At 38.4% G+C, this 12,331-nt stretch overlaps 1 protein-coding gene across 1 annotated transcript in view; it reads left to right on the top strand.

Moving 5' to 3' along the window:
• Positions 1–6,312: 6,312 nt before the first annotated feature.
• Positions 6,313–12,331, top strand: part of snapc4 (small nuclear RNA activating complex, polypeptide 4) — a 54,291-nt gene continuing 48,272 nt past the window's right edge. Inside the window, exon 1 of the mRNA XM_060906975.1 lies at positions 6,313–6,395. The gene's annotated coding sequence lies outside the window, so the exon portion shown is untranslated. The remainder of the gene's footprint in view (positions 6,396–12,331) is intronic.

Here is a 12,331-nt window from a genome sequence, read left to right as displayed (position 1 = left end):
GTAAATAAAAATGGAATGCAATGATGTGGAAGTTTCAAAATTCCATATTTTATTCAGAATAGAACATAGATGACCTATCAAATGTTTAAACTGAGAAAATGTATCATTTAAAGAGAAAAATTAGGTGATTTTAAATTCCATGACAACAACACATCTCAAAAAAGTTGGGACAAGGCCATGTTTACCACTGTGAGACATCCCCTTTTCTCTTTACAACAGTCTGTAAACGTCTGGGGACTGAGGAGACAAGTTGCTCAAGTTTAGGGATAGGAATGTTAACCCATTCTTGTCTAATGTAGGATTCTAGTTGCTCAACTGTCTTAGGTCTTTTTTGTCGTATCTTCCGTTTTATGATGCGCCAAATGTTTTCTATGGGTGAAGGATCTGGACTGCAGGCTGGCCAGTTCAGTACCCGGACCCTTCTTCTACACAGCCATGATGCTGTAATTGGTGCAGTATGTGGTTTGGCATTGTCATGTTGGAAAATGCAAGGTCTTCCCTGAAAGAGACGTCATCTGGATGGGAGCATATGTTGCTCTAGAACTTGGATATACCTTTCAGCATTGATGGTGTCTTTCCAGATGTGTAAGCTGCCCATGCTACACGCACTAATGCAACCCCATACCATCAGAGATGCAGGCTTCTGAACTGAGCGCTGATAACAACTTGGGTCGTCCTTCTCCTCTTTAGTCCGAATGACACGGCGTCCCTGATTTCCATAAAGAACTTCAAATTTTGATTCGTCTGACCACAGAACAGTTTTCCACTTTGCCACAGTCCATTTTAAATGAGCCTTGGCCCAGAGAAGACGTCTGCGCTTCTGGATCATGTTTAGATACGGCTTCTTCTTTGAACTATAGAGTTTTAGCTGGCAACGGCAGATGGTATGGTGAATTGTGTTCACAGATAATGTTCTCTGGAAATATTCCTGAGCCCATTTTGTGATTTCCAATACAGAAGCATGCCTGTATGTGATGCAGTGCCGTCTAAGGGCCCGAAGATCACGGGCACCCAGTATGGTTTTCAGGCCTTGACCCTTACGCACAGAGATTCTTCCAGATTCTCTGAATCTTTTGATGATATTATGCACTGTAGATGATGATATGTTCAAACTCTTTGCAATTTTACACTGTCAAACTTCTTTCTGATATTGCTCCACTATTTGTCGGCGCAGAATTAGGGGGATTGGTGATCCTCTTCCCATCTTTACTTCTGAGAGCCGCTGCCACTCCAAGATGCTCTTTTTATACCCAGTCATGTTAATGACCTATTGCCAATTGACCTAATGAGTTGCAATTTGGTCCTCCAGCTGTTCCTTTTTTGTACCTTTAACTTTTCCAGCCTCTTATTGCCCCTGTCCCAACTTTTTTGAGATGTGTTGCTGTCATGAAATTTCAAATGAGCCAATATTTGGCATGAAATTTCAAAATGTCTCACTTTCGACATTTGATATGTTGTCTATGTTCTATTGTGAATACAATATCAGTTTTTGAGATTTGTAAATTATTGCATTCCGTTTTTATTTACAATTTATACTTTGTCCCAACTTTTTTGGAATCAGGGTTGTATTAATAGTAAAAAAAAAATTAGTACTGTGCAGAAGTCTTTATGGTATTTCTAAAAACAAAAGAAGGATACTTTCTAATTATAAAAATAATTACTGTATGGATCAGTAAACAGTTTCTGCCTTTGAGTTCAAAATTAAATTATTGCTCAGTTTTTAAGAAAATTAGCTGGAAGCTTTTTGTAGGTTGATGTTTTTAGCAGAAACATGGTCTATAAAATATAATATCTCTGTAATGTGTTAATTTTTTATGAAAAAAGTTTGAAAATACATTTTTTTCCTTGTAAGCCATGTTCTGGATTGTTGTCGACTTCCAGGATACACCCTTGTTACATTTTCAACTTCTTTGAATTTTGTAATTTAGTAAATAAATATATTAAAATAGAGATCCTTTGCATTCATCTGTACATGAGATATGTATAAACAACCTACTTTTGCATTCACAAACATTTTATCATGTTATTTTGATGCATACAAAATAATGAGAACTTTAATTACAGAAATTGGACATATTGACTGGGTGGGTTTTCAAACCATTCTTTTTTTTGACCAAAGATTCAAATCATATTTTGGTAGTGGTGTGTGTTTGTTTTTAGACCTTCCTGTGTACTCAAATACACTGTTTATCTCTGTGGTTTTAATTAAAACAATGTACTAATTTTATTCTAGAAACTGTTGTGATGCGTATTGTTACTTTATTAATCAGCAGATATTTATATTAAGCAGACTTTATACTCAAAATTATGACTAATAAATACTTGTACATCACTGTCTCAGTGTGGCTGTCATTTACATTAATGGCATTTAGCAGGCACGCTTATCCAGAGCAGCCTGGAGAGTAGTTAGGGGTATGGTGCCTTGCTCAAGGACACTTCAGCTATTCCTGCTAGTCTAGGGACTTGAACTGATGACCTTCTGGTCCCAAAGCTGCTTCTCTAACCATTAGGCTATGACTTCCCCATTTATTGATTTACTTTTTAAGAAATAAAGATTTGCTAATTGTTATTATACCACAGAGCTGTTGAATTCTTGATTTTGATTGGTTAGAAGATTTGCCTTTTTCATACCATCAGCTCTGACAGTAGTTCCAGCGACAAGACAAATCACAGGTTTATATTAATGTACTTGTCTAATCTGCTATTATTATTATTATTAACAATGGGCGGCACGGTGGTGTAGTGGTTAGCGCTGTCGCCTCACAGCAAGAAGGTCTGGGTTCGAGCCCCGTGGCCGGCGAGGGCCTTTCTGTGTGGAGTTTGCATGTTCTCCCCGTGTCCGCGTGGGTTTCCTCCGGGTGCTCCGGTTTCCCCCACAGTCCAAAGACATGCACGTTAGGTTAACTGGTGACTCTCAATTGACCATAGGTGTGAATGGTTGTCTGTGTCTATGTGTCAGCCCTGTGATGACCTGGCGACTTGTCCAGGGTGTACCCCGCCTTTCGCCCGTAGTCAGCTGGGATAGGCTCCAGCTTGCCTGCGACCCTGTAGAAGGATAAAGCGGCTAGAGATAATGAGATGAGATTATTAACAATAATAATAGTAACGTGGACTTGTATGGAAAATGTGCCATGTAATCAAAGTCTAATAATAAACTGATTTAAAAGAGTTACTGTTTAACAAAGAATAATGTACTGTATAATCATTGACATGGTGAAGGTTTCTGTAAGGAGACTTTTTTTTTAAATTGTAAAGCGACCTTGGGTGTGAGAAAGGCACTATATAAGTTGAACTAATTATTATTTTCTATTAATATGGAAGGAGTCTCTACCACAGGAATGTTCAGGACAGATAACTTTTTGCTTTCTGTTTTGCAAGCTGTTTTTTTTTTTGTCTTATTAACTTTAAAAGAAACAGAAGAAGAGATGCTGTTGAGGGAATAATAATATATATAGCATAAGTGATAACAGGAACAGGGTAGCATGGTGGTGTAGTGGTTAGCACTGTCGCCTCACAGCAAGAAGGTTCTGGGTTCAAGCCCAGCGGCTGATGAGGGCCTTTCTGTGTCTGCATGGGTTTCCTCCGGGTGCAGGTTAGGTTAACTGGTGGCTCTAAATTGACCGTGAGTGTGAATGGTTGTGTGTCTCTGTGTGTCAGCCCTGCGATGATCTGGCGACTTGTCCAGAGTGTACCCCGCCTCTCACCCATAGTTAGCTGGGATAGGCTCCAGCTTTCCTGCGACCCTGCACAGGATAAGCAGCTATGGATAATGGATGGATAAGAGGAACCTGTTTCCTGGATGTCCCACATTAGACACCATTACAGAGACCCTAAAGGGACGTGTAAAAATAAATAAATGTGAATGTTTCTTGTGCGTACAAAAAAAAAATACCTGAGAGAAGCCTGAACTGAGACTACTGTTTTCTAAAGCAAAGGGTCGTCTCACACCAAATATTGACTTTGTCATTTATTATGGCTTACTGTTGTTTATAGTAGAGCGGCGGCTACAATTATCGACACCTTAACGATCTTTTGACCATTGCTAAAGTAGAAAAAACTTTCAGTATGTAAATTGTGCATAATTGTGAATAATTACTCAAACTTCCACTGGAAAAAAATGAATTGATTCCCAATTACTTAGTGTATCAGATCACGTGACATCGTTCCACAGTTATCGACACCTTTGTCTACAGTTATCGACACCGTTCCACAATTATTGACATCCAGATGATTACTTATTAAAAAAAAAAAATCGGTATGTGGTATTAAGTTAACAAAACAGTTTTTATGTAAAATTTGGTTTACACAGACTTATATTTAGTACAAAATATATTTTATATAAATATATGGATGTCGGTGTTTACGTAAATGAGGAAGTAATTCTAATGTTTGTAAACAAATAAACTGATAATGTTTAACCTGCGTCAGAAAATCTTTTTGTTCCACTTTCTAAGTATTTTCGTAGATCATATTTTGCTAATCATTCATTGTTGTTTGTATTAATTTCTAGTTTTGTCGTTTACCAGTAAATATCAACAGGCAATTGACATTGTAACCACATGGAAATCCAGGTCAAAGGTCGCATGTCATTCCTCGAATCAAAACTTTATATTTTTACATCTAAAAATATAAAATGTTTACTGATATTGTAATATCTCATCTCATCTCATTATCTCTAGCCGCTTTATCCTTCTACAGGGTCGCAGGCAAGCTGGAGCCTAATTGTAGATATTTACAATAAATTGAAAAAAAAATTCCGAATGGAATAGAAAAATCTGAATATTTCAAGCATGTAATTTTTTATCTGCTAGGAATTTAGTTCTGGTCTAATTCTATTTATTGCTGTAGAATTCCAAATACTCTATAAACATTCCATTCTGTTATGAATCAGAAAAAAATATATACAGTATATAAATCACAGCACTTTTTTAAAAAAGTACTTCATATACTTCAACAATGTTACACAAAGCTCGATCCATAACAGTTGTAAATGTCACTTAATTCCACAGGGTGTCGATAATGGTGGACACCGGTGAAAGTGATCACTATTAACGACACCTCACGTGACTTCTCAAACGCGCGTTTAGATACAAAATGGCGACTGTCAAATAAAAGAGTAAGAAACAAAGTAGGTTTTGACAAGGAGATCATGAAATATCAGTGAATTTGATCAATAAAAACATGTCCATGATCTTTCCACCATGCTTACCTGCGATGATAACGTCTGGGTTTTCCTCAAATTGCTGATCGTGTTAAAAAATAATTCCGTCTCAGGTAACAAGCTGCATCATCAGATGATAAGATCAAAGGGCGAGCCGGGTCTTCTGGTTGATTAATTAACCAGTGATAACTGTTGTAACTGAGACTCACGTTTGTAAAATTGTTTTTTATTGGTAAATCTGAAAAGGTGTCGATAATCGTAGCCGCCACTCTAGTTTTTTAATCTTGAAACATCTCATCTCATTATCTCTAGCCGCTTTATCCTGTTCTACAGGGTCGCAGGCAAGCTGGAGCCTATCCCAGCTGACTATGGGTGAGAGGTGGGGTACACCCTGGACAAGTCGCCAGGTCATCACAGGGCTGACACATAGACACAGACAACCATTCACACTCACATTCACACTTACGGTCAATTTAGAGTCACCAGTTAACCTAACCTGCATGTCTTTGGACTGTGGGGGAAACCGGAGCACCCGGAGGAAACCCACGCGGACACGGGGAGAACATGCAAACTCCGCACAGAAAGGCCCTCGCCGGCCACGGGGCTCGAACCCGGACCTTCTTGCTGTGAGGCGACAGCGCTAACCACTACACCACCGTGCCGCTCATCTTGAAACATTTCATTTCATTATTTTTAAGTCATTTTTGGTCTCCAGCATTTGTTTACATGTGCCTAAGACTTTTGCACAGTACTGTATATATGAATATGAATTTCATGAGTTCATGAATACATAAAAATTACTTAATTTGGTGAAACACTGTTGTATAAGGTACAGAAGAGGATTAGGGCCACTGTGAGAAAAAAAAAAAACTGAGTTCTGACTTTTTTCTCACAGTGGCCCTAATCCTCTTTCATAATAAGGAGTAAACATGCTGCTGTAGGAAAATGATGTACAGCAGGGAGGTAGCCATCATTGCGTTATCCATCAGAACACATCACACATCATGTGCTGCGTTTTATTCCTCACTTCAACATCATTATCATTGTCTTAATTGTAACTCAATTTACTTTCAGGACTTAATTATTATTATTATTATTAGTAGTAATAATAATAATCATTTGATGAGACTTTTATTTTGAAACCGGTTTACACGATATCTGTGTGCGTTCTGCGTCTATCATGCCCGGTGTCTCAACGTTTTGTTGACGTTACATGTGTGGAGTTATAAACACGGTCAGTATGTTAATTGTCCTGTCATTAAAAGATGAATGAAATTATAGGCTCAATGTCTGTTAGGCAGCAGAAAAACAAAACTTTGATTTAGTGTAATTTTCCTGATTAATAACTCTGTTCCGACTCTCTCGAACTGCACTCTGGGTAATATGCTAACGACCTGGGCTCTGATCTACAGAGAGAGAGAGAGTAAAGATGCGCATGGAAAGTTTACGTTAAACTGTTGAGTTTTTGTCCTGTTTCGAGTGTAATTGTAAACTGTATTTTCGGTGTGTATAATGTTATGGTGAGGAGAGTCAGAGGTGATTTAGCTGAGAGCAGTGTAACGACTAAACTGCAGTTAATAGGCAGGGATGGGCAAAAATATATATTTTAAAATAAGACCCCGAAACCCTTGTTCTAAGTGTATAAAAAACATATTAAATAAATGGCTGTCTTTTTGCATTTTTAAAAAATACTTTACTTTTCCAACAAAGCTTGAAGTCACTTTGCACAGCTGGCATATCAGTAGTTCCTCTTTGCTCTGTCCCTTCACCAGTTCACTGACTATAATGCCTGCCATAAATCTGACACATGCACCCAGTTAAAGGTCCTGACTGCAAAGTTGAATTCTGGGCAAAAAATGTTCGATTTCTCTTGCTGTTGGAGTTTCGAGATGTTTCGCTGCTGCACACACCGTGTATCCTGCGTGTAAGTGTTTTGCCGAGATAAAAAGCGTCCCGCATTTTACAATTCCGGAGATTGCCAAAGCAAGTAAGCAACATTATTTTTTTCGCGGTCCAAATCCTGCGCTCTGATTGGCTGGCGAGCGGGTCCGTATCCTACAGTACAGACCCCAGGTACAGACCTCTGGCGACTCGCTCGTTCACAACAACAAACATAATAGCATTTTTTTGTCAACATTTTTTTATAAGATTATCAAAAATCTTATAAATTTTTGCCAGCATTTCTCAGGAGAATAGCATTAACTTTACAGCATGGATAATGATAACGACAGTGTTCACAGCAAAAGCGAGTTTTACTACCCTGAGGAAGAAGAAATAAAATAGAACACTTCAGGAGAAAGCTAAAAACCTGTAATTTGCTAACACTGAGCAAAAACATGGCTGAATCCTGAATGACTCCTATTTGTATAAATAGGGGACTACATAGGCCGCAAAATGTAGCGTTTTTTTTCCTGCCATGGAAGTGCACTTGTATACCGAGGAGGAAGCCATTTGCATTACAGCTGTGAATGAGGATTCAAAATAGCATTAATTTTACAGCATGGATAGCGATAACGACAGTGTTCACAGCGAAAGCGAGTTTTACTACCCTGAGGAAGAAGAAATAAAAGAAAACATTTCAGGAGAAAGATGAAAACCTCTAACTTGCTAACGCCGAGCAAAAACATGGCTGAATCCTGAATGACTCCTATTTGTATAAATAGGGGACCACATAGGCGGCAAAGTGTAGTTTTTTTTTCCTGCCATGGAAGTGCACTTGTATACCGAGGAGGAAGCAATTTGCATTACAGCCGTGAATGAGGATTCAAAATGGCAGCTTGGTTTGGTTTTCCCTTTCGGGCGCTCTCATTTTCTGTTAGAATTTGGTAAAGAAAAAAAATAGATTATTTACCAGCTTAAGGTTGGTCCGTATGGTGAAATACTGTGACCTCGGCCTTGAATACTGACCTCAGCCCAGAGGGCCTCGCTCAGTACTTTCAAGACCTCGGTCATGGTATTTCACGATACGGCTCTCCCAGCTGGTAAATAACATATATATCACGTGACCACCATGGGGTGTGTTTGACCTACTTTTAACCAAAACAAGCCGGCCTGGGCAAACATGATGGACTCCGCTCTCTCTCTCTCTCTCTCTCTCTCTCTCCAGCTAAAAGCCAGCAGAAAAGAAAAGGAAAGCCTGCCTAGTGAGTGCAGCTGCGAGATAGAACAAGGTTCGATGACCTGCCGTTTTTCTGGACAGATAACTAAATCATTCTAGCTAGTGCTTAGCTATCTTAGCCTTAGAATGCATGGGCTTGACTCCACGGTAGCAAGTATGGGGTTATACACCTAATGTTTTGGTCTTACACAGAAGGAAATGAGAGCTTCATCTTCTATTCTATCCACATTCACTGAATATGAGCAATTGCGCATTCTGATAACTTAGTAGTAGAGTAGCCAATCAGCTCCTATACCATGAGAAGAGAAAAACAAAATGGCGGAGCATGTTGCTGAACCAACTGAGGATGAAATAAAAAACTATTCAAAAACAAACCCCCAAAAAGTATCAAGTTTTTAAAAGAAACAGAAATGGCTAAAAGAATATAATCGCCCATTCTACACTCCAGCCCAGTTGGTGGCAGTAATGCACCTTTAAGTTGGTTTGCCAACCGCCAAAAAAAGGTAAAGAAGAAGAACCCCCCCCAAAAAAATACAAAAAAAAAGCAACAAAATATGGAATAAAAGTATTTGATCTTTTTTAAAAATTAATTTTACAAGAATTATTATAACATTTTTCACAAATTGCTACTGTCATTTTGCCAGTTTGTTTACATTCTAATTTGAAATGATTTTGTTGGATGTTTTGTATAAAGTTTTTATTTATCAAATTTGCCAAAAAAAGTGCTCTGTTTTCTCAAAATCCAGTGATTGTGGATATAATAAAAGTTATTTCACTCAACCTCATTGTACATGACTTTTGGCGCTACGTGCCTCGTTGGCTATCAGCTCATGTACGACTTGATTTCGTGGAATAACTTAATTGTTTCATGGATCTAATCACGAATGTCTACAACAAATTATATACCTGCGACTCCAAACTCTGAGGTCGATGCAGGGTCACGATGTTTTCCGTGTGTCACCATCTTGGTGTTTCACAATTCCATAGTTATGCTAAGTAGCTAAAGCCCCTTGCATTCTGCTGCTTCCATGGGGCCATATTGTTTACCTCAAGAGGTAGGATATTCGGTCCCAAAACAGAGGAAAAGCAATCCTTAGCACATCAAAATGATCACAGCTCATCCACATGATATTGAGAGCAATTAAACTTACAGGATATAGAAAAATGCCATGCACACTATTTTTTTAAATTTAAAAAAAAAATTTTTTAAATTTCAGATCATTTTGGCGTCAGCACCTTTAACAAATCAAACATTCTGACCTGCTTGTTAATGACTGATAATTGTCATAATTTAATTACTTGGTGTTTGGTAATGAAGCAACACTGATTCAATGACAAACAAGTCATTCATAAGCAGGCAATAGCACCTGTTAGTACAGTACCTTTATCCATAGTAACTCGTTTCTTAGTAATTAATTAATCATTTGACTGTTAATCATAAATGTAATAAATGTGCCGAGCAGTAATTTATGCAATGATACTGTATGCAAATGCATGATCTTACTAAACAGCTACTTCAATTAGGGTACAATCAATTATTTAGTTATCAACCATTGGACACCTATTTGGAAGTTGAAAACAAACTTTTTAGCACTTGGTCAACAATTATTAAACGACCATTATGTTTTGATGTTAAATGTAACCGGAAACTTCATCAGATTGATGTTGCAGCACAATGTTAATGAGAATAAGGCACAAAACATGTGTGTTTAATAAGTTACACCATCTCATGCCATTATAAAGTAATGTACAACAACTCTGAATTTTTTTTTTCCCCCCTTGTACACAACCGATGACAACTTAACATAGTCTGAAAGTTGCCAGCTAACATCAGGCCATCCTTTAAAAAAAATCCGTTTCCTGTCCACCAGGTGAGCAAAAAAATTCAGTCGGGCGGGAGGGATTTTTTTTTTAATATATGGATGGATAAGAAATCGCAATGCTGTGTTTGCTTTTTCTTTCAGTACTTTTATTACAAAAGCAGACACATTTAATAAAATATGACAGTTTAATCAACTGAAACTTGTAGAAAAACTAAGTTAGCATTTTAAATGCTGACTGCAACATTTGCAAAACTTTTACAAAGGTACTTAAAATGTCCGACACACGGACTTTTTGTAGTTCTAAATCGACCGTTAGGCCTAGTTCGGATGAAATTACACTATTAAAATGATCACTGAATGATTTGTTTTTCTGAATCTTTACTATTTTGCTGTTCGCTAGAATACCATTTTGCGATTTCACACTTAAGCAAATGTTTGAAAACTCCGGATCTCCTTCCTTCATGGTGGCTGCCATTTTTTTGTGCCGCACGGCGCATGCGCAGAGTAAGGGAGAGTAACTCATCCGCGGCCCCGACATGCGGTGTGTGTGCGCGCGCACTCGGCGGAGGCAGTAGCGTGTCGGGGCCGTCGGAGGCAACATCGGAGGGAACAGAAGCAGAGATAACGCTTATTTTGTCTCTGGTAAACCAGTCTTCTCTCGTTCAATTACGTGCTGGCATCAAAAGACACCGTTGGTTGTAAATGAAACCAAACTGAGTGGTTGGAGTGTATTTTCATACACAAATGGAGAAATGTTCGCTGAGTGTGTAATTGTGTAGCCGCCACTGCAGACCGTTGTCGTTGTTAATTCATAGCATGCTCAGCTGCGTGAATGTGTCATGCACCGAAAATAAGAGATTTACAAGCCAGGAACGCCTCATGATGCAATACGCAAGAAAAGAAAGAAGATTTACTGCCATTTTACTTTGTATTTGAGTAAAGTGAATAAATAAATGGTCTGTGGAAAATGCATTTAATCCTGGGAACTGCGTGCACAGGAGTTTATTTTGTGTTTACTCCCCCCGGCTGGCTACTTATTTGTCATGGCTGGCTAATATGAGCCTTAGTGGAAAGCCCTGGGAATGCGTAAATGTCAAGTTCGATTTTAGATTTACGAACCCGAAAAAAACGTTGAAAAACCGGCGTTAAAAAAAATTTCAACTGCACAAACAGCACTCACCCGGCTGGTGGACCAGAAACAGAAAATTTTTTAATAATGGCCTCAGTTATGAGGGCTGACACTTGAGTCAAATAGTTAGCTAGAACGTTCTGTAAATTTGTAAAAAAAAAAAATTAACCTAGGCTACTGAAACAAAAGACCAAATCTTTGCAGGAGCTGTAAATAATTGTAGTAATCTACGCTGATCTTAACAAGTCTGGGCAGATTACTGAGTCGGGACCATTCAGAGCCTGCATGCATCATTTTGCGTTTTTATGAGGTCATCACGTAGACGTCTTACAGAAAGTATTTTACAGTATTTTTAAAAACAAAAATACAAAACACTAAAATATTTTGATACAAAATATTTAAATGTTTATCAACCCTGTCAAATACAAATTACAAAAGTCCTATTTTGTATTTGAGCTGTATTTTAAATACATGTATCATAAATATTGCCTCTCCCTACTACTAGGCTTACCTCGATAAATAATGTCCATATACATTCACCGGCCACTTTAATAGGAACTTGTTCTTGATGCTAAGATTCCTGTTCTTGGCTGCAGGAGTGGAACCCAGTGTGATCATCTGCTGTTGCATGCTGAGATGCTTTTCTGCTCACCACAGTTGTAAAGAGTGATTTATATGAGTTGCTATATCCTTCCTGGTAGTTCAAACCAATCTGGCCGTTTTCCTTTGACCTCTCTTATCAACAAGACGTTTCTGCCCATAGAGCTGTCACTCACTCCGTGTTGTTCCCCCCACCATTCTGTGTAAACTCTAAAGACTGTCGTGTGTGAAAACCTCAGCAGGAGATGAGCAGTTTCTGAAATACTCAAACCAGTCCATCTGGCTCAAACCAACACCCATATCACAGTGAAGGTCACACTTTGAGATCCCAATTTTTCCCATTCTGATGTTTGAATTGAACACTAACCGAAGCTCTTGATTTGCATCTGCGTGATTTGATGTATTGTGCTGCTGTTAAGGGATTGGCTGATTAGAGAACTGCATTAAACAGCAGGTGTGCGGGTGGTCCTAATAAAGTGGCCAGCGAGGGTAAGTTAGTT

The sequence above is a fragment of the Neoarius graeffei genome, chromosome 24 (assembly GCF_027579695.1).
Source record: "Neoarius graeffei isolate fNeoGra1 chromosome 24, fNeoGra1.pri, whole genome shotgun sequence".
Classification (NCBI taxonomy): domain Eukaryota; kingdom Metazoa; phylum Chordata; class Actinopteri; order Siluriformes; family Ariidae; genus Neoarius; species Neoarius graeffei.
This window is presented reverse-complemented; position numbering and strand designations above follow the sequence as displayed.